The sequence below is a fragment of the Pristiophorus japonicus genome, chromosome 3, assembly GCF_044704955.1.
Source record: "Pristiophorus japonicus isolate sPriJap1 chromosome 3, sPriJap1.hap1, whole genome shotgun sequence".
Taxonomy (NCBI): domain Eukaryota; kingdom Metazoa; phylum Chordata; class Chondrichthyes; family Pristiophoridae; genus Pristiophorus; species Pristiophorus japonicus.
Genome location: NC_091979.1, coordinates 270532133 through 270557251, shown reverse-complemented (window position 1 = coordinate 270557251; position 25119 = coordinate 270532133). Strand labels below are relative to the sequence as shown.

Sequence of the window (25119 nt, the reverse complement as noted above, 5' to 3'; positions counted from 1 at the left end):
AGAAGACACTAAAAACATCCCAATAGTGGATAATCAAGGGGCTACAAGGAGGGAGGAATTTAATACTATCACTATCACTAAAGAAGTAGTACTTGGTAAAATAATGGGACTAAAGGTGGACAAGTCCCCTAGACCTGATGGCTTGCATCCTAGGATCTTAAAAGAAGTGGCTGCAGAGATAGTGGATGTATTGGTTGTAATCTACCAAAATTCCCTGGATTTTGGGGAGGTCCCAGCAGATTGGAAAACTGCAAATGTAATGCCCCTATTTAAAAAAGGAGGCGGACAGAAAGCATGAAATTATAGATCAGTTAGCCTAACATCTGTTGTTGGGAAAATGCTGGAGTCCATTATAAAGGAAGCCGTAGCAGGACATTTGGAAAAGCATAATTCAGTCAAGCAGAGTCAGCATGGTTTTATGAAAGGGAAATCATGTTTGACAAATTTGCTGGAGTTCCTTGAGGATGTAATGAGCAGGGTGGATAAGGGGGAATCAATGGATGTGGTGTATTTGGATTTCCAGAAGGCATTCGATAAGGTGCCACATAAAAGGTTACTGCACAAGATAAAAGTTCACGGGGTTGGGGTAATATATTAGTATGGATAGAGGATTGGCTAATTAACAGAAAACAGAGAGTCTAGATAAATGGGTAATTTTCCGGTTGGCAAACAGTAACTAATGGGTGCCACAGGGATCGGTGCTGGTGCCTCAACATTTACAATATATATGTTAATGACTTGGATGAGGGGACCAAGTTTGCTGTTACAATGATGGATGGGAAAGCAAATTGTGAGGACACAAATAATCTGCAAAGGGACATAGACAGGCTAAATGAGTGGGCAAAAGTTTGGCAGATTGAGTATAATGTGGGAAAATGTGAGATTATCCACTTTGGCAGAACAAAAAGAAAAGCAAATTATTGTTTAAATGGAGAAAAATTGCAAAGTGCTGCAGTACAGAGGGACCTGGGGGTCCTTGTGCATGAAACACAAAAAGTTAGTATACAGGTACAGCAAGTAATCAGGAAGTCAAATGGAATATTGGCCTTTATTGCAAGGGGGATGGAGTATAAAAACAGAGAAGTCCTGCTACACCTGTACAGTGTATTAGTGAGACCACACCTAGAGTACTGCTTTCAGTTTTGGTCTCTGTATTTAAGGAAGGATATATTTGCATTGGAGGCTGTTCAGAGAAGGTTCACTAGGTTGATTCCGGAGATGAGAGGGTTGACTTATGAGGAAAGGTTGAGTAGGTTGGACCTGTACTCACTCATTGGAGTTCAGAAGAATGAGAGGTGATCTTATCGAAACATATAAGATAACAAGGGATCTCGATAAGGTAGGATGCAGAGAGGATATTTCCACTCATGGGGGAAACAAAAACTAGGGGGCATAGTCTCAGAATAAGGGGCTGCCCATTTAAAACAGATGAGGAGGAATTTCTTCTCTCAGAGGGTTGTAAATCTTTGGAATTCTCTGCCCCAGAGAGCTGTGGAGGCTGGGTCATTGAATATATTTAAGGTGGAGAAAGCAGATTTTTGAGCGATAAAGGAATAAAGGATTATGAAGAGCAGGCAGGGACCTGGAGCTGAGTCCATGATCAGATCAGCCATGATAATATTAAATGGCGGAGCAGGCTCGAGGGGCCAAATGACCTACTCCTGCTCCTGTTTCTTATGTACTTATGTTCTTATTGCAGACGACTGCCAGTAGATAAACTCTCAACATAGAATTATTTAATTCAGGGAGTACTGAAAGTGAACATGAATTTCAGATAGCACCTGAGCATGAGAAATCCTCTATTATCAACACATTAAAAATATCAACGGAAGCTTGAAAGCTGCCCCTGTTCACACATTTGTCAGTCACTATGTTCATAATTTCTTCAAACACCTTCACATTTAGAGGCCATTAAGTGTAATAAGTAATTGCTCCTTAATGAGGTGCAAACTATTCACTGAACACTTGTTTCTGCCCAAAGAAATCTTGTTCTTCCCTTTCTTAAACCTCATATTCCAAGTTACTTGCATTATAAAAATGTTACTTCCTACTGATTACATTGATTTCATGGGCGTGTCGGACCAGTGAATGACTGACATAACTTCAGGATTTCTGCATTTAGATGCGCATGCGCTGAATCCTGACGTTACGGTCAGTTTCAGATGGGTAATGCTGGTGAACACTGACAGTTCGTCGTCATTACTCAACCCAAAATTTAGGCCATTAATATGTCTCTGTTGGCTAGTCCGTTGCAAAGTGAACTACAGTCGACTTTTTAGATTACATCCGAGTAAATCATATATTAAGCAGCTTGTTTTGTAACCTTCAGTAAATCCCTCAGTATTACACCATTATCAACTTCCAGAGGCCAAAATTTCCCCCCTCTATAAGCTCCATTATCAGCTCTAAGTGGCGGGATTGGAGCTGAGAGGCTTTACCGACCAGGAGCAGACAGATGGGCCGACCAGTCCAAAATTGCCCCCGGGCTGGGATCAGCGGGAACAGGTTTCCACACTGCCCATTGTCCCGCCCAGCGGGCACGCCCCTACGCCCTTCCGCCCGGTGGAGACCCCCTTTCTGACCCTCGCGTGAAATAGCCCTTTGCGTATCTGCCCCGCGGGACTGGCGCCGGTCGGTGCCACTGAACGCTTCCCCCTGCGGGAAACTGCTTGTGCCTGGGCGGCGCGTCCACTCTTAAATTTATTTTATTTTAATTGTCGCCCAACTGCCAGGTTGGCCCGACCATTAACAGGCAGCCCGGCACCCGCTCTTGGGTACTGGGCTAGTGGCCCAGTGTTTGCCACAAAAGTGGCTGCAGAGTTCTCTTCAGCCCTCCTCTTTAAGTGAAGGGGAGGGACGTTGTGACACGTCAGTGCGACGTGGCATGTCAGCGTTGCACTGACATCATCAGCGCGGCACTGATGACTCGAAGTGGCGGCCGCTCCAACCCACCGGCACTTCCGCCCCGCTGACCACAGCAACAATGCTCCGACCGAAAAAAATCAATTAAAATCTGAAAATTGCCGGATTCTCCACGCCATGGATTGGGGCAGAGAAAAATATTTTAAAAATGGTAGGTTCGCCCTGTTTGGGGCGAAGGACAATTTTGGTCCCCCAGACTTATGCCATGAAAGGGCACACAAATTGTGAAATGAAGTTTGCAGAGTGTGCAGTAATGCTTTGCATTTGATAGCACTATTACCCTCACTTGCTTAACTTTCAGTATGTAATTATTTGGTACGTTTTGTCATTATAAATTAGCTTCAAGACTTTATTGCATAGTATTGTACTAAATTTAGTTAATTGAAAGTTACAAGTATGTATCAAATGCTTAGGTAGCTGTTTTGAAAATATAATTCTTTAAAAACTTTAAGGGCAGCAATATAGAGACTACTTAGAAGATAACTATTGAATCCACTTTGCCATTTGTCCTGTTGTTGATGGTTCTGGTCAGAATCACTTCAATATTGGTTGTCATGGTACTAAAACTGTACAGGAATCAGCACAGAGGATATTCTTATCAGTGGCTGTGAGACATCATTCCCAGCAAACCAATGTCTTTTATGAAAAAAGAATATGTGGAAATCACTATACAGTATTACAATTCATGCATCTTTGCTTTTATGAAGTGATCCTACCAATCAATCACAAAATTATCAAACTTAACACTGTTTACCAATCATATAACAATTTTTTCCATTAAATAAAACTTGATACTGGCCAAAATTATGTAATGGTCATAATTAAAACTTGAGTTGCTAAAACTGTTTCATACTGATTCTGCAATGATTCACGTTGATGCTGTGATTAGGTTAAACAAATGAGAATAATTTACAAATGTTGCAGTGTCTCAATGATGCTGCTGTAATGGTCCATTGTTGGTTTTTACTGTGAATCAAAACACCATGGTTGGAAGTAATTTGTTGTTTCTTGAATGGCCTCTGATTATTGTTGAAATAATTAATAAAACAATAAATGGTGTGTTACATGACACATTCCTATTTATTTTATTTAACATAAAGCTTAGGCTGGATGAACAGTTTGCATTGACAATGGTGGCTGTGACTTCAGCCATGCTGCTCCTGCACTCTGGAATTACCTCTCTAAACCCCTGTGCCTCTCCATCTCCTTCTTCTCCTTCAACATCCTCCTTAAAACCTTTTCTCTTTGACCCAAGATTTTGGCCACCCCTCTTACTATGGCTCAGCCTCTGTGGTCCAGAAATTTGTGCGCTTCTGATATTGGGCCTAGGCCTCATTTCCATTAAACACTTGTTCTGCGAAGAGAAACATACAACTCACCGCCAAAGTGTGATAGTAGATAGGGTCAGTGAGACATTAGCAGTATTTCTCCAGAGCTTCAAGATTGTGTTTCAACAAAATTAGGTGTGCCCACCCTGAATTTTCCTATTGCTACTGTGTGTAAAATATCCAGAATCCATTCATTGTACATCAAGGTTCACATGTTAGGTGTCCCCTTTCAGTCTGCATGTGAGGTTATTTCCTAATGCAGAAAATGGACATATGTTGGAAAGAAGAACCTGAGAGAGAATGTGTACCATCCAGTGGCCTGGCCAGCAGACACGGGGGGCTAGACTTTCATAGAAACATAGACATAGAAACATAGAAAATAGGTGCAGGAGTAGGCCATTTGGCCCTTCGAGCCTGCACTGCCATTCAATGAGTTCATGGCTGAACATGCAACTTCAGTACCCCATTCCTGCTTTCTCGCCATACCCCTTGATCCCCCTAGTAGTAAGGACTACATCTATAGAAACATCTACATCTATAGGCAGATCATCGCCCATTTAGTGCCCATATAAGTGCTGAGATGCAGGCTATCGCCTATATTTGATGAAAAGTAGAAACTAGAGCCCGATTATAGCCCATTTATCGCCGGCCCAACTTTCGGCACACATGAATGAGCTGCATCACCCGGGCTATTTTTTTTTAATATGACATCACCCTCATGCAAGGCCGAGAATAATATTTATAATGAAAACTTGCGCCTGATTATGGCACAGATTATTGCCGACCGCTACTTTCGGCATTTCGTTCACAATTCGCCCAAATGATCGCTGGCCGAAAAAGTCGCTGAAGAAAAGCTGCAATCACCTGACCTTAACTCGGCACTATGGATGCCATTTTCTAACTCGGAGGATCTGTAATAAAAGGCTGCTTCAAGTGCTTGTGAGGAGAATCAATTTGTGAGTGATTTTAAGGGTATTTTTGACTCTTGCCAATCATCTAATCACATTTGTATTTGTTGCGGACAAAGTAAGGGCATTTAAAGCGATTTATAGTGATGGGTCCTGTAATTTCTCAACCAGTATTGATCACCAATCACATGCTGCAGAGTAGAGATGGGAGAGGTATATTGAAGAGCATTATGTGCCCAATCAAATTGATGGCAGACTGCTGACGAAGAGGAGACATCACACCCAACGCATTTACAGGGATAAGCGATCATACCTGGACTTGTCCGATAACACTTGCGTTAGGAGGCTGCGCTTCTAAAAGGAGGTCATCAGTGAGATATGCCAGCTACTTAAGGGAGATCTGCAGCCTTCCAGCACCATCAACTGCCCGTTGAGGTTAAGATTACTGCGGCACTTTCCTTCTATGCATCGGGCTCCTTTCAGGCTTCAGCTGGTGACATTTGCGGTATCTCTCAGCACGCCACACATTGCTGCATTCGACAGGTGACTGAAGCCCTTTACGCATGCAGGATGGACTTTATAAGCTACCCTATGATCAGGGAGGCACAGACTGAGAGTGCTTTGGGTTTCTCGCGAATAGCAAACTTCCCCAAGGTGCAGGGAGCAATAGACTGTATGCACAGCGCCCTGCAAGCACCTTTACAAGATGCAGAAAGGGATTCCACTCCCTGAATGTGCAGCTCGTTGTCAACCACAAGCAAATAATCATGGCAGTAAATGCAAATTTTCCAGGCAGCATCCATGGTGCGCACATCTTGCGTGAGAGCACTGGCTCTGACCTGTTTAAGAGTGAGCCACAAGGTCACGGTTGGATGCTGGGGATAAAGGATATGGCCTTGCCAGCTGGCTCATGACCCCCCCCCCTCTGCATAAGCCCCAGATGGAAGCCGAGAAGCGCTACAACAAAAGCCATATCGCTACACGCAATATCGTTGAAAAGACAATTGGAGTGCTTAAGCAGTGCTTCAAATACCTGGATCACTGAGGAGGCAACCTCAGCAGGTCGCTGAGTTCATTGTGGTGTGCTGCATGCTGCATAACCTAGCTAGGAGGAGAGGACAACAATTGCCAGATGGGACCGCCGGTTCACCTCAGGAGAGAGGGGAGGTGGAAGAGGACAAGGAGGAGGAGGACAAGGACCTCGGGGAGGACAGTCAGCCTGATGATGAACCCATGCCCCCACGCCCCCTCCCGCAACACTGGAAAAAGCCCCGCGGTAGTTACACAACTGCAAATCTCTTGTGTCAGCAGCTCACAAATGAACGCTTTCCGTGAACTTACATTGGTGACAGTTACAGTTACGTTACATTTCATCCTTGCCTGGCCTGGCCATGGCCATTGTTTCCAACCATTGTATTGAAGTTTTACCTTACGTTATTAGAAGACACTTCAGGACAATTGTAAAGTTAAATAAAAATGTTTAATAATTAAAGACGAATGTTTTGAATAAACAGTTTTAACACTCCAATCACCAACATTCAACAACATTTGTAACACAACAATACAACACCATCCCAAATAGTGAACATTCAACAAAAATGTATTTTTTACAACAACTATAACAATATACAGCATCCCCGCCATCGCCCCGCCCCACTACCTGCGGCCACATTTCCCTCCTGCACCTTTACCTCCCCTTGTATTAACCCCCCATTTCCCAGTAACTCCCCGAGTAATGGGACCAAGACGTCTTGCATCAGGGCACCTCAAGACCTGCTACTATGGGGTGGCAGTGGAGGGGTGGGCGGTGACATTGACAGAATCACCTCAGTGGCTGGAGGAGAAGACATTTCCAAAGAAAGTTCTTCCTCCTGTCTTGCATCTGTCATAGTGCTTGGTGGGACAGCACCTTCGGGTGCACTGCCATCTCCAGAAACTATCGCAAGCTGCAAGACATCGACAGAGTCGGTCGTTCGCCCCATTGCCACAACTATCCACTCCATGTCCTCCGTTATTCATGCGGACAGTGTGGCAATGATGCCGGCCAACCCACCAAGCGCCTGGAGAAGCTCTCGACCTATGTCGATCCTCGCCCTTGACAGTGAGTGCATGTCCTCATTTGGATCTGCCCATCGCAGCGCATGCCTACCTCGCTGACTCGACCTCCGTGGGGTTGGCATGGGCACTGGATGCCTTGGAGTGGCCTGCTGCAAGCCGCTTGGCCCTGTTACTTCAGCTGTAGATGATGACATAGCCGCAGGAACCACAGATGAGAACTGGTCATCTTCCTCCTCCTCAGATTCCTGTTCCTCACCTGTGGTGGTGTTGACCTGCAGCGGTAAAGGGGTTAGTGCAGGAGCCTCCCTTTGTGCCTTGGGAGTCTGGGTAGCTGCAAAACGTAATTGAGGTTATTAGAAGAGAAGGGTAGACACGAGAATGCTTGCACTGCACTGGCATATGTACGAGGAGCAACACTACTGCAATAAATATGAATGAGAGATGTTACATATAAGAACATAACATAAGAATTAGGAACGGGAGTAGGCCATCTAGCCCCTCGAGCCTGCTCCGCCATTCAATAAGATCATGGCTGATCTGGTCATGGACTCAGCTCCACTTACCCGCCCTCTACCCGTAACCCTTAATTCCCTTATTGGTTACAATCTATCTATCTTTGACTTGAAAACATTCAATGAGCTAGCCTCAACTGCTTCCTTGGGCAGAGAATTCCACAGATTCACAACCCTCTGAGAGAAGAAATTCTTTCTCAACTCGGTTTTAAATTGGCTCCTCCGTATTTTGAGGCTCTGCCCCCTAGTTCTAGTCTCCCCCACCAATGGAAACAACCTCTCTGCCTCTATCTTGTCTATCCCTTTCATGATTTAAAATGTTTCTATAAGATCACCCCTCATCCTTCTGAACTCCAAGGAGTAAAGACCCAGTCTACTCAATCTATCATCATAAGGTAACCCCCTCATTTCTCGAATCAGCCTAGTGGATCGTCTCTGTACCCCTTCCAAAGCTAGTATATCCTTCCTTAAGTAAGGTGACCAAAACTGCACGCAGTACTCCAGGTGCGGCCTTACCAATACCTTATACAGTTGCAGCAAGACCTCCCTGCTTTTGTACTCCATCCCTTTCGCAATGAAGGCCAACATTCCATTTGCCTTCCTGATTACCTGTTGCACCTACAAACTAACCTTTTGGGATTCCAAAAAGAGTTTCATGCACAAGGACCCCCAGGTCCCTCTGCACCACAGCATGTTGTAATTTCTCCCCATTCAAATAATATTCCCTTTTACTGTTTTTTTTTCCCAAGGTGGATGACCTCACACTTTCCGACATTGTATTCCATTTGCCAAACCTTAGCCCATTCGATTAACCTATCCAAATCTCCTTGCAGCCTCTCTGAGTCCTCTACACAACCCGCTTTCCCACTAATCTTAGTGTCATTTGCAAATTTTGTTGCACTACACTCTGTCCCCTCTTCTAGGTCATCTATGTATATTGTAAACAGTTGTGGTCCCAGCACTGATCCCTGTGGCACACCACTAACCACTGATTTCCAACTGGAAAAGGACCCATTTATCCCGACTGCTTTCTGTTCGCCAGCCAATTCTCTATCCATGCTAATACATTTCCTCTGACTCCGCGTACCTTTATCTTCTGCAGTAACCTTTTGTGTGGCACCTTATCGAATGCCTTTTGGAAATCTAAATACACCACATCCATCGGTACACCTCTATCCACCATGCTCGTTATATCCTCAAAGAATTCCAGTAAGTTAGTTAAACATGATTTCCCTTTCATGAATCCATGCTGCGTCTGCTTGATTGCACTATTCCTATCCAGATGTCCCGCTATTTCTTCCTTAATAGTTTCAAGCATTTTCCCCACTACAGATGTTAAACTAACCGGCCTATAGTTACCTGCCTTTTGCCTGCCCCCTTTTTTAAACAGAGGTGTTACATTAGCTGCTCTACAATCCGATGGTACCTCCCCAGAGTCCAGAGAATTTTGGTAGATTATAACGCATGCATCTGCTATAACTTCCGCCATCTCTTTTAATACCCTGGGTGCATTTCATCAGGACCAGGGGACTTGTCTACCTTGAGTCCCATTAGCCTGTCCAGCACTACCCCCGCTAGTGATAGTGATTGTCTCAAGGTCCTCCCTTCCCACATTCCTGTGGCCTGCAAATTTTGGCATGGTTTTTGTGTCTTCCACAAATAATTGTTTAAGGTCGCGGCCATTTCCACATTTCCCATTATTAAATCCCCCTTTTCATCTTCTAAGGGACCAACATATAATTTAGTCACTCTTTTCCGTTTTATATATCTGTAAAAGCTTTTACTATCTGTTTTTATGTTTTGCGCAAGTTTACCTTCGCAATCTATTTCCCCTTTCTTTATTGCTTTTTTAGTCATTCTTTGCTGTTGCTTAAAATTTTCCCAATCCTCTAGTTTCCCACTAACCTTGGCCACCTTATACGCATTGGTCTTTGATTTGATACTTTCCTTTATTTCCTTGGTTATCCGCGGCTGGTTATCCCTTCTCTTCGTGCCCTTCTTTTTCACTGGAATATATTTTTGTTGCGCACTATGAAAGAGCTCCTTAAAAATCCTCCACTGTTCCTCAATTGTGCCACCGTTTAGTCCTTGTTTCCAGTCTACTTTAGCCAACTCTGCCCTCATCCCACTGTAGCCCCTTTGTTTAAGCATAGTACGCTCGTTTCTGACACAACTTCCTCATCCTCAATCTGTATTACAAATTCAACCATATTGTGATCACTCATTCCGAGAGGATCTTTTACGAGTAACATGATTAACATGAGAGTACAGAAGCTGCATGCATAACTACGTTATTCATATATTATAATGAAATGCCATTAAATTACTTCAAATTACACTGGTTTGCACAACTGCTTTACACATTACTCACGTTGTGCAACTACGGGATCTGCACCACCACGGGTGGCAGAACGGTTGTGGGTGCCTACTAGTGCTGCACGTTCCTCCAAATCGGTGAGCAGGTGCAGCTCAGCTGGGCCTCCTCCGGGGCACCTCTGCTCCACCTGATTCTTAGATATCTTCCTCTGCAAATGTGACAAGACCATGGCATAAGCTAATTGATTCGGTACTATTACGGAAACACAACAGATACTGTAATCCACAATTAGTCACTCCACATTCTATTCATCCATAACTTTAACGTTATATGCTAATATGGTTTGTATCCACAATGGATGCATGGTTATAACATCTACGTTCAGAGAAAATATTTTCTAAGATCGAGTTTAGGAACTAATGCTTCACTGGAGTTTAGAAGGATGAGATGGGATCTCATAGAAACATATAAAATTCTGACGGGACCTGACAGGTTAGATGCAGGAAGAATGTTCCCGATGTTGGGGAAGTCCAGAACCAGGGGACACAGTCTAAGGATAAGGGGTAAGCCATTTAGGACTGAGATGAGGAGAAATTTCTTCATTCAGAGAGTTGTTAACCTGTGGAATTCCCTACCGCAGAGAGTTGTTGATGCCAGTTCATTGGATGTATTCAAGAGGGAGTTCGATATGGGAGTTAGATCAAGGGATATGAGAGAAAGCAGGAAAGGGGTACTGAGGTGAATGATCATCCATGATCTTATTGAATGGTGGTGCAGGCTCGAAGGGCCGAATGGCCTACTGCACCTATTTTCTGTGTTTCTATGTTTCTAAACATCTTACGTACAATCTCCAGGAAAGGCCCCATCCATGGGCCGGGCCATTTGGCACCTGAGGGGAGGTAAGCGGTTTATTTGACTCAATGGAGGACCCCCAGGACCACTGGTGAGCTCGGCAATGACAGGAGTGTAATGGGAGGGGGCACCGTGTCCATGGACTGTGCTTGGAGACCTCGTATGGCCGGAGCTAATGTCCCAAAGTGTCCCAGGGCAGACAGTGAGCCAGGGCAACTCGACCCCAGTCCAGGCTGAGTCACTGTGTGAGTGATAGCAGCCGGAGAGACTCACAAAGTCTGAGCAAAGTTGATCGGACCCCTCAGTGCTCAGTCATGCCCCATCCACCAACCTAACCAAAAAGGAGATGGTGCCCAAGTTAAAGACTTCCACATAGCACTCAAAAATTATCCTAAACTAACGTGGTACAAATGCCAAATGTTTGTGATCTGTCTGTTTCCAGTCATTCCTTTAAATAATAATCATTAATACTGTTGATTGAATGTAAGGCATTTGAGCAAAATTAGACTTAAAGGGCGCAGGTTCTGACCCCAGTCCAAATCTTAGCAGGCAAGCTACCCAAGATTACCTAGCTTAATTACAATCCAGCAGATTTACATTCTAATTAATTCAATGGATCACTACAATTTAAAATGTAATAATTTAATACTTACTCTTGCCGAAGCAACCAGGCTGTTCCACCTCTTGCGGCACTGGTCTGCCTCACACCTATCATGGGCCACTGAAGATACAATAGCGGCGATATCGCCCCATATTTTTTGATGTGAGGGGGGGAGGTTTCCCATGCCCACACCAGGTTAATTGTCCCCATTTCAACCTCATTTATGAGGGCCTCATTCACTTCGTCCGAAAAGGCTTTCGCCCTCCTCCCTGATAGCTCCTCCTCATGGACACATGTATCACTGGACATATTTTTATATAAACAGCTCCAAGATTTAAGAATAAACAGACAATTCTCAAATTATAACTATCAACTCCGATGATTACTCTTGGTTCTCTCTCTTGTGTTCCTAACACAGATGAGGCTGCACACAGGGAGGTGAAAGTAACAGTGACCTCAGTCTTTAATAAGACACTCCAGAGTGAGGAACAGGCCTTAGGGGCTGGCTTATATACAGTGCTCCCAAGGGATGCTGGGATCCCTTGGGACTTCAGGGGATGAGCTCCCTGGTGGTGGATCATGGGAGTGCATGCTTTACAGATACACAACATCATTTCCCCCCACAAAGTCAAAGTGAAAACTATTTACAAGGTGAGGCGGTTGGGAGCCTTTCTTTCCCTGGTGGACCGTCTCGGTACAAATGTCTGTTCTGGTGTGTTGGCTGTGCCCTCGCTGGGCTGGCGTGTTGTTGGCCCTGCAGGGCTGCTAGGTGAGCCTGGCCTTGCTGGGCTGTTGGGCGTGATGGGTTCGATTTTCTGGTCTGGCGTGGTGTCGTTGATCCTTTGGGTGTGTGTTGTGAGTTTGAAAAAGGTGGTGTCTGCTGTGGGTTGTTCAGGGCAGTCTGTGAACTGCAGCCTCGTTTGGTCCAGGTGCTTTCCACAAATTTGTCCATTGTCTAGTTTGACTACAAACACCCTATTCCCTTCTTTAGCTATCACCGTGCCCGTGATCCACTTGGGACCATGTCCATAGTTTAGCACATACACAGGGTCATTCAGATCAATTTCCCGTGACATAGTGGTGCGACCATCGTTTACATTTTGTTGCTGCCGCCTGCTCTCTACCTGATCATTCAGGTTGGGGTGAATCAGCGAGAGTCTGGTTTTAAGTGTCCTTTTCATGAGTAGCTCAGCCGGGAGCACCCCTGTGAGTGAGTGGGGTCTCGTGCGGTAGCTGAGCAGTACTCGGGACAGGCGGGTTTGGAGTGAGCCTTCTGTGACTCGTTTAAGGCTCTGTTTGAGGGTTTGTTCTGCCCGCTCTGCCTGCCCATTGGAGGCTGGTTTAAACGTGGCCGAGGTGACATGTTTGATCCCATTGCGGGTCATGAATTCTTTAAATTCGGCACTGGTGAAACATGGCCCGTTGTCACTGACCAGTATCTCAGGCAGGCTGTGGGTGGCAAACATGGCCCTCAAGCTTTCAATGGTGGAGGTGGCGGTGCTTCCCGACATTATTTCACATTCAATCCATTTTGAAAAAGCATCCACCACCACCAGGAACATTTTACCGAGAAACGGGCCCGCATAGTCGACATGGATCCTCGACCATGGTCTGGAAGGCCAGGACCACAAACTTAGTGGTGCCTCTCTGGGTGCGTTGCTCAACTGAGCACATACGCTGCATTGCCGCACACAGGACTCTTAAGTCACAGTCGATACCGGGCCACTACACGTGGGATCTGGCTATCGCTTTCATGATTACTATACCCGGGTGTGTGCTGTGGAGATCCAAGATGAACGTCTCCCTGCCCTTTTTGGTAGCACTACGCAGTTACCCCACAACAGGCAGTCTGCCTGAATGGATAGCCTGTTCTTTCGTTGCTGGAATGGCTTGATTGGCTCTTGCATTTCAACGGGGATGCTGGCCCAGCTCCCATGCAGTACACAGTTTTTTATTCGGGACAGCAGAGGATCTTGGCTGGTCCAAGTCCTAATCTGGCGGGCAGTGACAGGTGATTTATCATTTTCAAACACTTCCATGACCATCAACAAGTCTGCGGGCTGCGCCACCATCAACAAGTTTGCAGGCTGCGCCATTTCCACCCCCGTGGTGGGCAATGGTAGCCGACTGAGAGCATCCGCACAGCTCTCGGTGCCTGGCCTGTGGCGGATGGTATAGTTATTCACTGATAGCACGAGTGCCCACCTTTGTATGCAGGCTGAGGCATTAGTGTTTATCCCCTTGTTTTCAGTGAACAGGGATGTGAGGGGCTTGTGATCGGTTTCCAGCTCAAATTTGAGGCCAAACAGGTACTGATGTATTTTCTTTACCCCGAACACACATGCTAATGTCTCTTCCTCAATCATGCTGTAAGCCCTCTCGGCCTTAGACAAACTCCTGGAAGCATAGGCGACAGATTGCAACTTGCCCACAATGTTAGCTTGTTGTAATACACACCCGACTCCGTACGACGACGCGTCACATGCGTCATAGAAGTCTTTTACACGGGGTATACAATACAAGCAGCTTGTTGGAGCATTAAATGTTTCTGGCTTTCTCAAAAGCAATTAATTGTTTTTTTCCCCCATATCCAGTTCTCACCTTTGTGCAATAACACATGTAGGGGCTCTAAAAGGGTGCTTAACCCCAGTAGCAAGTTACCAAAATAGTTGAGGAGTCCCAGGAACGACCGCAGCTCCGTGATGTTCTGTGGCCTGGGCGCATTCCTGATAGCCTCTGTCTTGGCGTCTGTGGGCCGAATGCTGTCCACCGCAATCTTTCTCCCCAAAAACTCCACTTCTGCTGCCATGAAGACGCATTTCGACTTCTTCAGCTGCAGCCCTACGCGATCCAGTCGTTGGAGGACCTCCTCCAGGTTTTGTGGGTGCTCGGTGGTATCCTGACCCGTGACCAATATGTCGTCCTGAAAGACCACCGTGTGTGGTACCAACTTGATTAGGCTCCCCATGTTTCTCTGGAAGATCGCTGCAGCCGACTGAATTTCAAATGGGCATCTGTTGTAGATGAACAGTCCCTTGTGCGTGTTGATGCAGGTGAGGCCCTTCGAAGACTCCTCCAGCTCCTGCGTCATGTAGGCGGAAGTCAGGTCGAGCTTGGTGAACGTCTTGCCTCCTGCTAACGTCACAAATAGGTCGTCTGCCTTAGGTAGCCGGTATTGGTCCTATAGCAAGAAACGATTAATAGTTACTTTATAATCGCTGCAAATCCTGACCGTGCCATCACTTTTGAGTACTGGAACAATCGGGCTGGCCCACTCGCTGAATTCCACTGGGGAGATGATGCCCTTGCGTTGCAGCCTGTCCAACTTGATTTCCACTCTCTCCCTCATCATGTTGGGTACCGCTCGCGCCTTGTGGTGAATGAGTCGTGCCCCTGGGACCAAGTGGATCCGCACCTTCGCCCCGGAAAAGTTTCCAATGCCTGGCTCAAAAAGGGAAGGAAATTTGTTCAGAACCTGGGTACATGAGCCTCATCGACTTGTGATAGCGCTCGGATGTCATCCCAGTTCCAGCGGATTTTGCCCAACCAGCTCCTTCCAAACAGTGTGGGGCCATCGTCCGGGACAATCCAGAGTGGCAGTTTGTGCACCGTGCCCTCGTAGGTGACCTTGACCATGGCGCTGCCCAGGACGTGATAAGCTCTTTGGTGTATGTTCTCAGTTTTGTGTGGATGGGGCTCAGGACTCGTCTGAATGCTTTGTTGCACCGCAGTCTTTCAAACATCTTTTTACTCATGATGGATTGGCTAGCGCCAGTGTCCAATTCCATGGCTATGGGTAAGCCATTCAATTTTATGTTTAGCGTTTATAGGTGGACATTTCGTTGAAAATGTGTGCACCCCATGTACTTCAGCATCTGCCTCCTCTCTCTGAGGCTCGAAATTGCTTTGATCCACCATGGATCGATCTTCCTCTGCCACGTGGTGGTTAGCAGGTTTTTCAGAGCTTGCAGCTTGTTTGCAAGTTCGTTGAAGGTGCCCCATTGTTCCACAGCTCTAGCAAACTTACCCTTTGAAGCGGCATGAATGGGCTGAATGGAAGCCTCCACAACGCCAACTAGGTGTGAATTGCCTTGCATTCATCCTTTGTTGGGGACGTTGAGTCATCTGGGTCACCTGAGGCCTGCTGGCAGTTGCAGACTCATGGGTTCTACCCTGTACATTTCTGCTCGCAAACATAGTTTCTGTTAATTTATGAACATTGCTCGCACTTGTGTGCTGAGAGATTTGTTTGGTATTATCACTGGTGGACATAAACGCCTGTGCTATCGCAATGACCTTACTGAGGGTCGGTGTCTCTACAGTCAAAAGTTTTCGTAGGATGGTCTCGTGGCCAATGCCCAGTACAAAAAAGTCTCTGAGCATTTGCTCCAGGTAGCCATCAAACTCACATTGTCCTGCAAGTCGCCTTAGCTCAGCACTTCCTGACCTTCAGATCGCTGGCACGTGTAGAACCGATACTTCGCCATCAGCACGCTCTCCCTCGGGTTAAGATGCTCCCGAACCAGTGAACACAGCTCCTCATACGACTTATCTGTGGGTTTCACCAGAGCCAGAAAATTCTTCATGAGGCTGTAGGTCGGTGCCCCGCAGACTGTGAGGAGGACCACCCTCCTTTTTGAAGCGCTTCCTTCTCCATCCAGCTCGTTGGCTACAAAGTACTGGTCTACCCATTCGACATAGGCTTCCCAGTTCTCACCCTCTGAGAACTTCTCCAGGATGCCCACAATTTGCTGCATCTTTGCGTTGGATTCGTATTCTCGTCGCCAGTTATTGTGTTACTAACACAGGTGAGGCTGCACACAGGGAGGTTAAAGTAACAGTGACCTCAGTCTTTAATAAGACACTCCAGAGTGAGGAACAGGCCTTAGGGGCCGGCTTATATACAATGTTCCCAAGGGACTTCAGGGGATGAGCTCCCTGGTGGCGGAACATGGGAGTGCATGCTTTACAGATACACAACACTCTCTCCTTCACTCTCTCCCCTCTTTTACTCTTCTGAGTATGCGCAGATGACCCCTGAATTCCCGAATCGCAGGCAAGCTTCTCTGCTAAAAATAGCCGCGCATGCGCAGAATGGCCATTGCTATGGACGCCAGTCTTGCATGACTGAATACATCGCTAAGGCCCTTTCACATCGCTAAGGCTATCGCCTAAAATAAAAAGCCGATACTAGCAGTCTTTAAAATGGGCGATATTCCAGCGATCCTGAAAAATAAAAAAACACCAAGGTCGGAAATATCGCCCAGAAGTCTAAAGTGAGTCTGTGAACATACAGCATGCAAACAGTTGGGGTTGAATTTTTGCAGAAATTCTCCCGATCATCCATTATAACTTTGAAGAACTACCCTAAGGAACCCCAGAGAAACAGGATAAATACCATTTTCACTATTTCTCCTGCGTTTCCATGGATCTTCCATCAAAGTTAAAGGGGACAATCGGGAGAACATCTGTGAAATTCAATCCTTTTGTGTTAGCAGATGACTGTTGTAAAAAGCTAAAGGGCAAATACTTTTCCAACGCAGCATATATGGTGCTCTGGTAATACTAGCCTGTACTTTTGGAAAATATGTTGATAGAAAGTTTTGTATTTTCTTAATATCATAACATTAAGCTGCATTTGAGCAGAATCTAACTTGTAACCTTCCAGAGACTAGAACATTTCTTCTTCACCTGTTCCTAGCTTCAAGGTATGAGCAACATTGATATTTCTTGCCAGCTACATCCAGGCTGCTGTGCTGTTACTCTTCAATGACGGATGGCCCTCAGCTCCACGTTTCTGAGCAACACCTCCCCCAGCATCATCTCTGAAACTGCTGTATACATTAAGTAGAACCGTGTTGTTGCATGCACTTGCTACAGCTATTTCTCTCCCTCTTTAGGGGCTGCTGGGGCCACTTGAGCTTGGGGTACTCTGCATCAGCTGGTGTCACTGCACCAGAATTGGATTAAATAAATTTGTTTGATGCACAGTACACCCTAATTCACTGGTATGCATGCTATCTTCTTGTAAAACCTACACATTGCGGACCCCATAGTTTGAAGCCAGCGGAACATGTACTGATACTGGGGTCCGCAATGTGTAGGTTTTACAAGAAGGTAGCATGCATACCAGTGAATTAGGGTGTACTGTGCATCAAACAAATTTATTTAATTCAAGTCAAGTCGCTTTGGTTGATTAAAACAAGTATGTTTGCATTTATCATCATAATGGAGTTCAGTATATAGTATCTGAGTCATTTGCAGCATTACAGGTACCCTGCACTCTGAGTCTCCGTAAACTTAAAAAAATATATATGGTATTGTATCTAACAATCCATCCAAACTGAGAAACATTAATTTAGACTTCAATGTAGGGGGCATGATTAAGAAGTTTGCAGATGATACAAAAATTGGCCGTGTGATAGATAGTGTGGAAGAAAGCTGTAGACTGCAGGAAGTTATCAATGGACTGGTCAGGTGGGCAGAAAAGTGGCAAATGGAAATCACTCCAGAGAAGTGAGAGGTAATGCATTTGGGGAGAGCAAACAAGGCAAAAGAATACACAATAAATGGTAGGATACTGAGAGATGTAGAGGAACAGAGAGACCTTGGAGTGCATGTCCACAGATCCCTAAAGGTAGCAGGGCAGTTTGATAAGGTGGTTAAGAAGGCATACGGGATACTTTCCTTTATTAGCCGAGGCATAGAATATAAGAGCAGAGAGGTTATGCTTCAACCATATAAAACACTAATTAGGCCACAGCTAGAGTACTGTGTACTGTTCTGGTCACCACATTACAGAAAAGATATGATTGCACTAGAGAAAGTACAGAGGAGATTTATGAGGATGTTGCCAGGACTGGAGAATTTTAGCTATAAGGAAAGATTGGATAAGCTGGGGTTGTTTTCTTTGGAACAGAGGAGGCTGAGAAGAGACTTGTCTGAGGCGTATAAAATTATGAGGGGCCTAGATAGAGTGCACAGGAAGGGCCTATTTCCTTTAGCAGAGAGGTCAAAACCCAGGGGGCATAAATTTAAAGCACTTGGAAGAAGGATTTCATTCTACCACATTACAGCAAAATTCTAAAGGGACAAAGAGTGTTAAAAAAACAAGCCTGAAGGCTCTGTGCCTCAATGCGAGGAGTATTCGTAATAAGGTGGATGAATTAACTGCGCAGGCAGCTATTAACGATTATGATACAATTGGGATTACGGATACATGGCTCCAGGGTGACCAAGGCTGGAAACTCAACATCCAGGGGTATTCAACACTCAGGAAGGATAGACAGAAAGAAAAAGGAAGTGGGGTAGCGCTGCTGGTTAAAGAGGAAATTAGCGCAATAGTAAAAAAGGATATTAGCTTGGATAATGTGGAATCTGTATGGGTAGAGCTGCAGAATACCATAGGGCAGAAACCGCTAGTGGGAGTTGTGTATAGACCACCAAACAGTAGTAGTGAGGTTGGGGATGGCATCAAACAAGAAATTAGGGATGCGTGCAATAAAGGTACAGCAGTTATTATGGGCGACTTTAATCTACATATCGATTGGGCTAACCAAACTGGTAGCAATGCGCTGGAGGAGGATTTCCTGGAGTGTATTAGGGATGGCTTTCTAGACCAATATGTCGAGGAACCAACTAGAGAGCTGGCCATCCTAGACTGGGTATTGTGTAAAGAGAGAGGACGAATTAGCAATCTTGTTGTGCAAGGCCCCCTGGGGAAGAGTGACCATAACATGGTAGAATTCTTTATTAAGATGGAGAGTGACAATGTTAATTCAGAGACTAGGGTCCTGAACTTAAGGAAAGATAACTTCAATGGTATGAGACGTGAATGGGCTAGGATAGACTGGTAAATGATGCTTAAAGTGTTGCCAGTGGATAGGCAATAGCAGATATTTATAGATTACATGGATGAACTTCAACAATTGTACATCCCTGTCTGGAGTAAAAATTAAAAGGGGAAGGTAGCTCAACCGTGGCTAACAAGGGAAATTAGGGATAGTGTTAAATCCAAGGAAGTGGCATATAAATTGGCCAGAAAAAGCAGCTCTGATTCTCTGTAAACTTAAAAAAAAATATATGGTATTGTATCTAACAATCCATCCAAACTGAGAAACCTGAGGACTGGGAGAAATTTAGAATTCAGCAGAGGAGGACAAAGGGTCGAATTAGGAGGGGGAAAATAATGTACGAGAGGAAGCTTGCAGGGAACATAAAAACTGACAGCAAAAGCTTCTATAGATATGTGAAGAGAAAAAGATTAGTGAAGACCAACGTAGGTCCTCTGCAGTCAGAATCAGGTGAATTTATAATGGGGAACAAAGAAATGGCAGACCAATTGAACAAATACTTTGGATCTGTCTTCACTAAGGAAGACACAAATAACCTTCCGGAAATACGAGGGGTTCGATGGTCTAGCGAAAAGGAGGAACTGAAGGAAATTGTATTAGGGAAATTGATGGGATTGAAGGCTGATAAATCCCCAGGACCTGATAGGCTGCATCCAAGAGTACTTAAGGAAGTGGCCCTAGAAATAGTGGATGCATTGGTGATCATTTTCCAACATTCTATTAACTCTGGATCAGTTCCTATGGACTGGAGGGTAGCTAATGGAACACCACTTTTTAAAAAAGGAGGGAGAGAGAAAACAGGGAATTATAGACTGTTCGCCTGACATCGGTGGTGAGGAAAATGTTGGAATCAACATTAAAGATGAAATAGCAGCGCATTTGGAAAGCAGTGATAGAATTGGTCCAAGTCAGCATTGACAAATCTTCTAGAATTTTTTGAGGATGTAATTAGTAGAGTGGACAAGGGAGAACCAGTGGATGTGGTGTATTTGGATTTTCAAAAGGCTTTTGACAAGGTCCCATACAAGAGATTAGTGTGCAAAATTAAAGCACATGGTATTGGGGTTAATGTATTGATGTGGATGTGGATAGAGAACTGGTTGGCAGACAGGAAGCAGAGAGTCGGAATAAACGGGTCCTTTTCAGAATGGCAGGCAATGACCAGTGGGGTGCCGCAGGGTTCAGTGCCGGGACCGCAGCTATTTACAATATACATCAATGATTTAGATGAAGGAATTGAATGTAATATCTCCAAGTTTGCAGATGACACTAAGCTGGGTGGCGGTGTGAGCTGTGAGGAGGATGCTAAGAGGCTGCAGGGTAACTTGGACAGGTTAGGTGAGTGGGCAAATGCATAGGAGATGCAGTATAATGTGGATAAATGTGAGGTTATCCACTTTGGTGGCAAAAACATGAAGACTGAATATTATCTGAATGGTGACAGATTAGGAAAAGGAGAGGTGCAATGAGATCTGGGTGTCATGGTACATCAGTCATTGAAGTGTGGCATGCAAGTACAGCAGGCGGTGAAGAAGGCAAATGGCATGTTGGCCTTCATAGCTAGAGGATTTGAGTATAGGAGCAGGGAGGTCTTACTGCAGTTGTACAGAGCCTTGGTGAGGCCACACCTGGAATATAGTGTTTAATTTTGGTCTCCTAATCTGAGGAAGGATGTTCTTGCTATTGAGGGAGTACAGCGAAGGTTCACCAGATTGATTCCCGGGATGGCAGGACTGACATATGAGGAGAGACTGGATCAACTGGGCTTGTATCTGCTGGAGTTTAGAAGAATGAGAGGGGATCTCATCGAAACATATAAGATTCTGACGGGATTGGACAGGTTAGAGGCAGGAAGAATGTTCCCATTGCTGGGGAGTTCCAGAACCAGGGGTCACAGTCTAAGAACAAGGGGTAAGCCATTTAGGACCAAGATGAGGGGAAACTTCTTCACTCAGAGAGTGGTAAACCTGTGGAATTCTCTACCGCAGAAAGTTGTTGAGGCCAGTTCGTTAGATATATTCAAAAGGGAGTTAGATATGGCCCTTACAGCCAAAGGGATCAAGGGGTATGGAGAAAAAGCAGGAAAGAGGTTCTGAGGTTGAATGATCAGCAATGATCTTATTGAATGATGGTGTAGGCTCGAAGGGCTGGATGGCCTGCTCCTGCACCTAATTTCTATGTTTCTATGATTAGAGGGGAGATGAGGAGACCTCTTTTCACCCAGAAGATGCTGGGGGTCTGGAACACACTGCCTGAAAGAGTGGCAGAAGCAGAAACCCTCATCACATTTGAAAAGTACTTGGATACGAACTTGAAATGTTCTAACCTACAGGGATCGGACCATGAGCTGGAAAGTGGGATTAGGCATGATAGCTCTTTTTTGGCCAGTACAGGCACAATGGGCCTTCTTCTGTGCCATAAATTTCTATGATTTTATGAAAAGTGAAAAATTTGCGTTATACTGGAATTACTGTTAAAACAGTGATCAACCCTCCTCCCATTAGCTACATTAATTTTCAACACCAGATTATTTATTAGATTTTACATTATCTGCACTAATCACACAGTTCCATCTTATCAGTTGTATGAAACTTGGGCCCTCATTTGTTGATTATCATATGTGGCATTCGCAACACAATTTATTAATATCAGCAAAATATTGGCTTATTTGTTGCCTTGGATATTCCCATCTGTGATATTCACACAGCTACTTTTCCGATATTTTTGAACATCAGAACTTGCTTGAATCTCTTTTTTATTATGGCCCTGAAATTGTGGTCGGAGGCTTCCCATGGGCAGATGCCTCCGACCACAAAAATGTTTACGAATGTACCTGGTGTCTCGGAGGAATGAACACTTGTTTACGAGTCCTCCATGTGCAGCCCAGCGCAGAGGCCCATGTATTCCAGGAGCATGTGTGCAGTCTGGGATCACATGAGCCGGACCAACCAATGTTATTGGCATTATCCCCATTCACAGTAATACTGAGTTCCGTTGGTACGGAGATCGCCATTTCTATGAATGGGGATACCCAAAAACACAAATACTTTAAATAAATAAGAAAAACACTTCACATATTTAAAATTAATTGAAATTGAATTTAATTAAATATTTTAGACAAAATTGTATTTTTTTAAACTTTTTTTAACATGTTTTAATAGGGGTAAAATTAAACTTGCCTTAATAGACAGGGTTTTTAATATTAAAATTACTCATAAAATTTTATTTTTCGATCTTTTAAAATTCTTACGCTGGGAAAGGCAGACATAAGAGTTTGAAGGACATTCGCTGGACAAGAGTTGGGCAGATAGCTCCAATCTCCGCCCATGAAGGACCTTCTCCCAGGGATGCGCTGAAACTGTCAAAAGAAATTTTGACAGTTCACAGGTGCTGGATTTCGGCACCTGCGCTTCACGCGCCAAGAACGGGCACTTGCAGGGTCTCTACGGCTGAGAGCGCACATCGTACGCACCCGTAGAGAGCGCAATTTTTGGTATGTTTTTAAAAAAGGCTTCTAAACATTTGCAATATAAGGTTGAAATGAAACATCCAGTGAGTGAGCAAAATGCACACAGTGGGGCATTCTGCACAAGCCCATGATGTTCCTTACCAGTAGAAGTGGTAGTATTCTTTCAACCCTACACATGGTACAGAGATCTGTGGGCATAGACGGGGTAATGTTGACTTTTAGCCTTATATCAGCTCGGCCTCTCTTTAAATGCCTCTTCTGATTTTTGTTTGAATAGAAATGAAAATTAGGAGAGATGTTTGATCGGTGTTGGAGCCGTTTTCATGTGTTTTCTCCTTTCACCAAAAGTTATAATTGCTACCAGAGTCTTTAACAATGGGATGGCTACTGTTTGATAACATGGGAGTGAGGTGGGCTAAAATACTATTTGATACCTTAGGATATCTAGATATAGAGCGACCAATTTTTGTCCCTGAACTGCCCTGTTTGCATCTGGAAATGGGACACCAGTGGTCGGAAAATGGAGTGGGATTTGGTCCCAGCTCAATTTGCACCGCATTCTAGAGCCACCCAATTTTCCAGAATGTGTCGGATTTTTCTGGTACATTGAGCTCCCATATGAAACAGGTGGGAGCTTCATTTTACATGATTAAAAAGTGGCGCGGAAGGACACTGCCACATTTTAGTGCCCATGGGAGTGGTGGACACCGAGTATGTGATCTGAAAAGAAACAGCTTAAACACACAATTGCACAACATGGCTTCCGGGTAGAACTGTGCAGAGCATATGGCTTTATTGTTATTACATCATTAATCCACCAGGTCGCTCTACAACACTTCTCCTCCTTCCTTATTGCAGAAGTTAGTCATAACAAATAATCATTGTACATGACTTGCATGGTATACACAACTCTTGGTATACATTTCTCAAATGGAACCCATTTTATGTTTCCAAGTTCTATAGAATTCTGTAACGCAAACAAAATATATGAACTTATTTTCCACATTTACAGATTAAACTTAACCACTAGTTTTCTGTTTCGAAGAGCATACCTTCTTTCTAGAGCAGAACTTTCTGATCTTGTTGCAGGACTTTGACTCATTCCAGGCTGAGCCTGAGGAGAGCTTTTCTCCAAGGGCTGACCTTGATCTACATTTGGACTCTACACTTTCAGACTATTTGTCTGCCTGACTCAGACTCAGACTTAAATTCAGACTTTCTCTTGGACTTGTTTCTGGTACTTCTGATGTAGGATTTGTAACAAGACTATCTAATTCATCAGAATAAATTGAATCATCCCAACTTGCAACTCCTTCCACAAGTATTGGTAAGATATGATCAATGTGAACAAACTTAACCTTTCCATGATCAAACATTTTGACCAAATATGTGCGAGAGTCACTATCTTCACTACTCTTCCTGGTAACCACTTTAACCATTTATGATGATGGTTCTTCACGCTAACCTTCTGGTTCAACTTCACACTTCTCTCTCTCTCTTACTCTACCTATCTCATTACTCTCTTTCTGCCTTGATTGTTTCTTTTCTACTGACTGCGCCAAGTTTGGCTTTAACAACGAGAAGCTGGTTTGTGGCTATCGTTTGAGAAATAACTCTGATGTTTCTCTACCAGTCTCTTCAGCTGTGACTGGCAGCTCATCAATGTATGAGAAATAGAAACATAGAAACATAGAAAATAGTTGCAGGAGTAGGCCATTCGGCCGTTCGAGCCTGCACCACCATTCAATAAGATCATGGCTGATCATTCACCCTCTTGAATATATCCAATGAACTGGTATCAACAACTCTCTGTGGAAGTTTCTCCTCATCTCAGTCCTAAATGGCTTACCCCTTATCCTTAGACTGTGTCCCCTGGTTCTGGACTCCCCCAACATCGGGAATATTCTTCCTGCCTCTAACTTGTCCAGTTCTGTCAGAATTTTATATGTTTCTATGAGATCCTCTCTCATCTTCTAAACTCCAGTGAATACAGGCCCAATTGATCTAGTCTCTCCTCATATGTCAGTCCTGCCATCCCGGGAATCAGTCTGGTGAACCTTCGCTGCACTCCCTCAATAGCAAGAACGTCCTTCCTCAGATTAAGAGACCAAAACTGAACACAATATTCCAGGTGAGGCCTCACCAAGGCCCTGTACAACTGCAGTAAGACCTCCCTGCCCCCAAACTTAAATCCCCTAGCTATGAAGGCCAACATACCATTTGCAGCCTTCACTGCCTGCTGTACCTGCATGCCAACTTTCAATGACTGATGAACCATGACACCCAGGTCTCATTGCAT

At 44.7% G+C, this 25119-nt stretch overlaps 1 long non-coding RNA gene across 1 annotated transcript in view; it reads left to right on the top strand.

Moving 5' to 3' along the window:
• The first annotated feature begins 2921 nt into the window (after positions 1–2921).
• Positions 2922–25119, top strand: part of LOC139259515 (uncharacterized) — a 45798-nt gene continuing 23600 nt past the window's right edge. Inside the window, exon 1 of the long non-coding RNA XR_011592585.1 lies at positions 2922–3073. This is a non-coding gene — a long non-coding RNA (uncharacterized lncRNA). The remainder of the gene's footprint in view (positions 3074–25119) is intronic.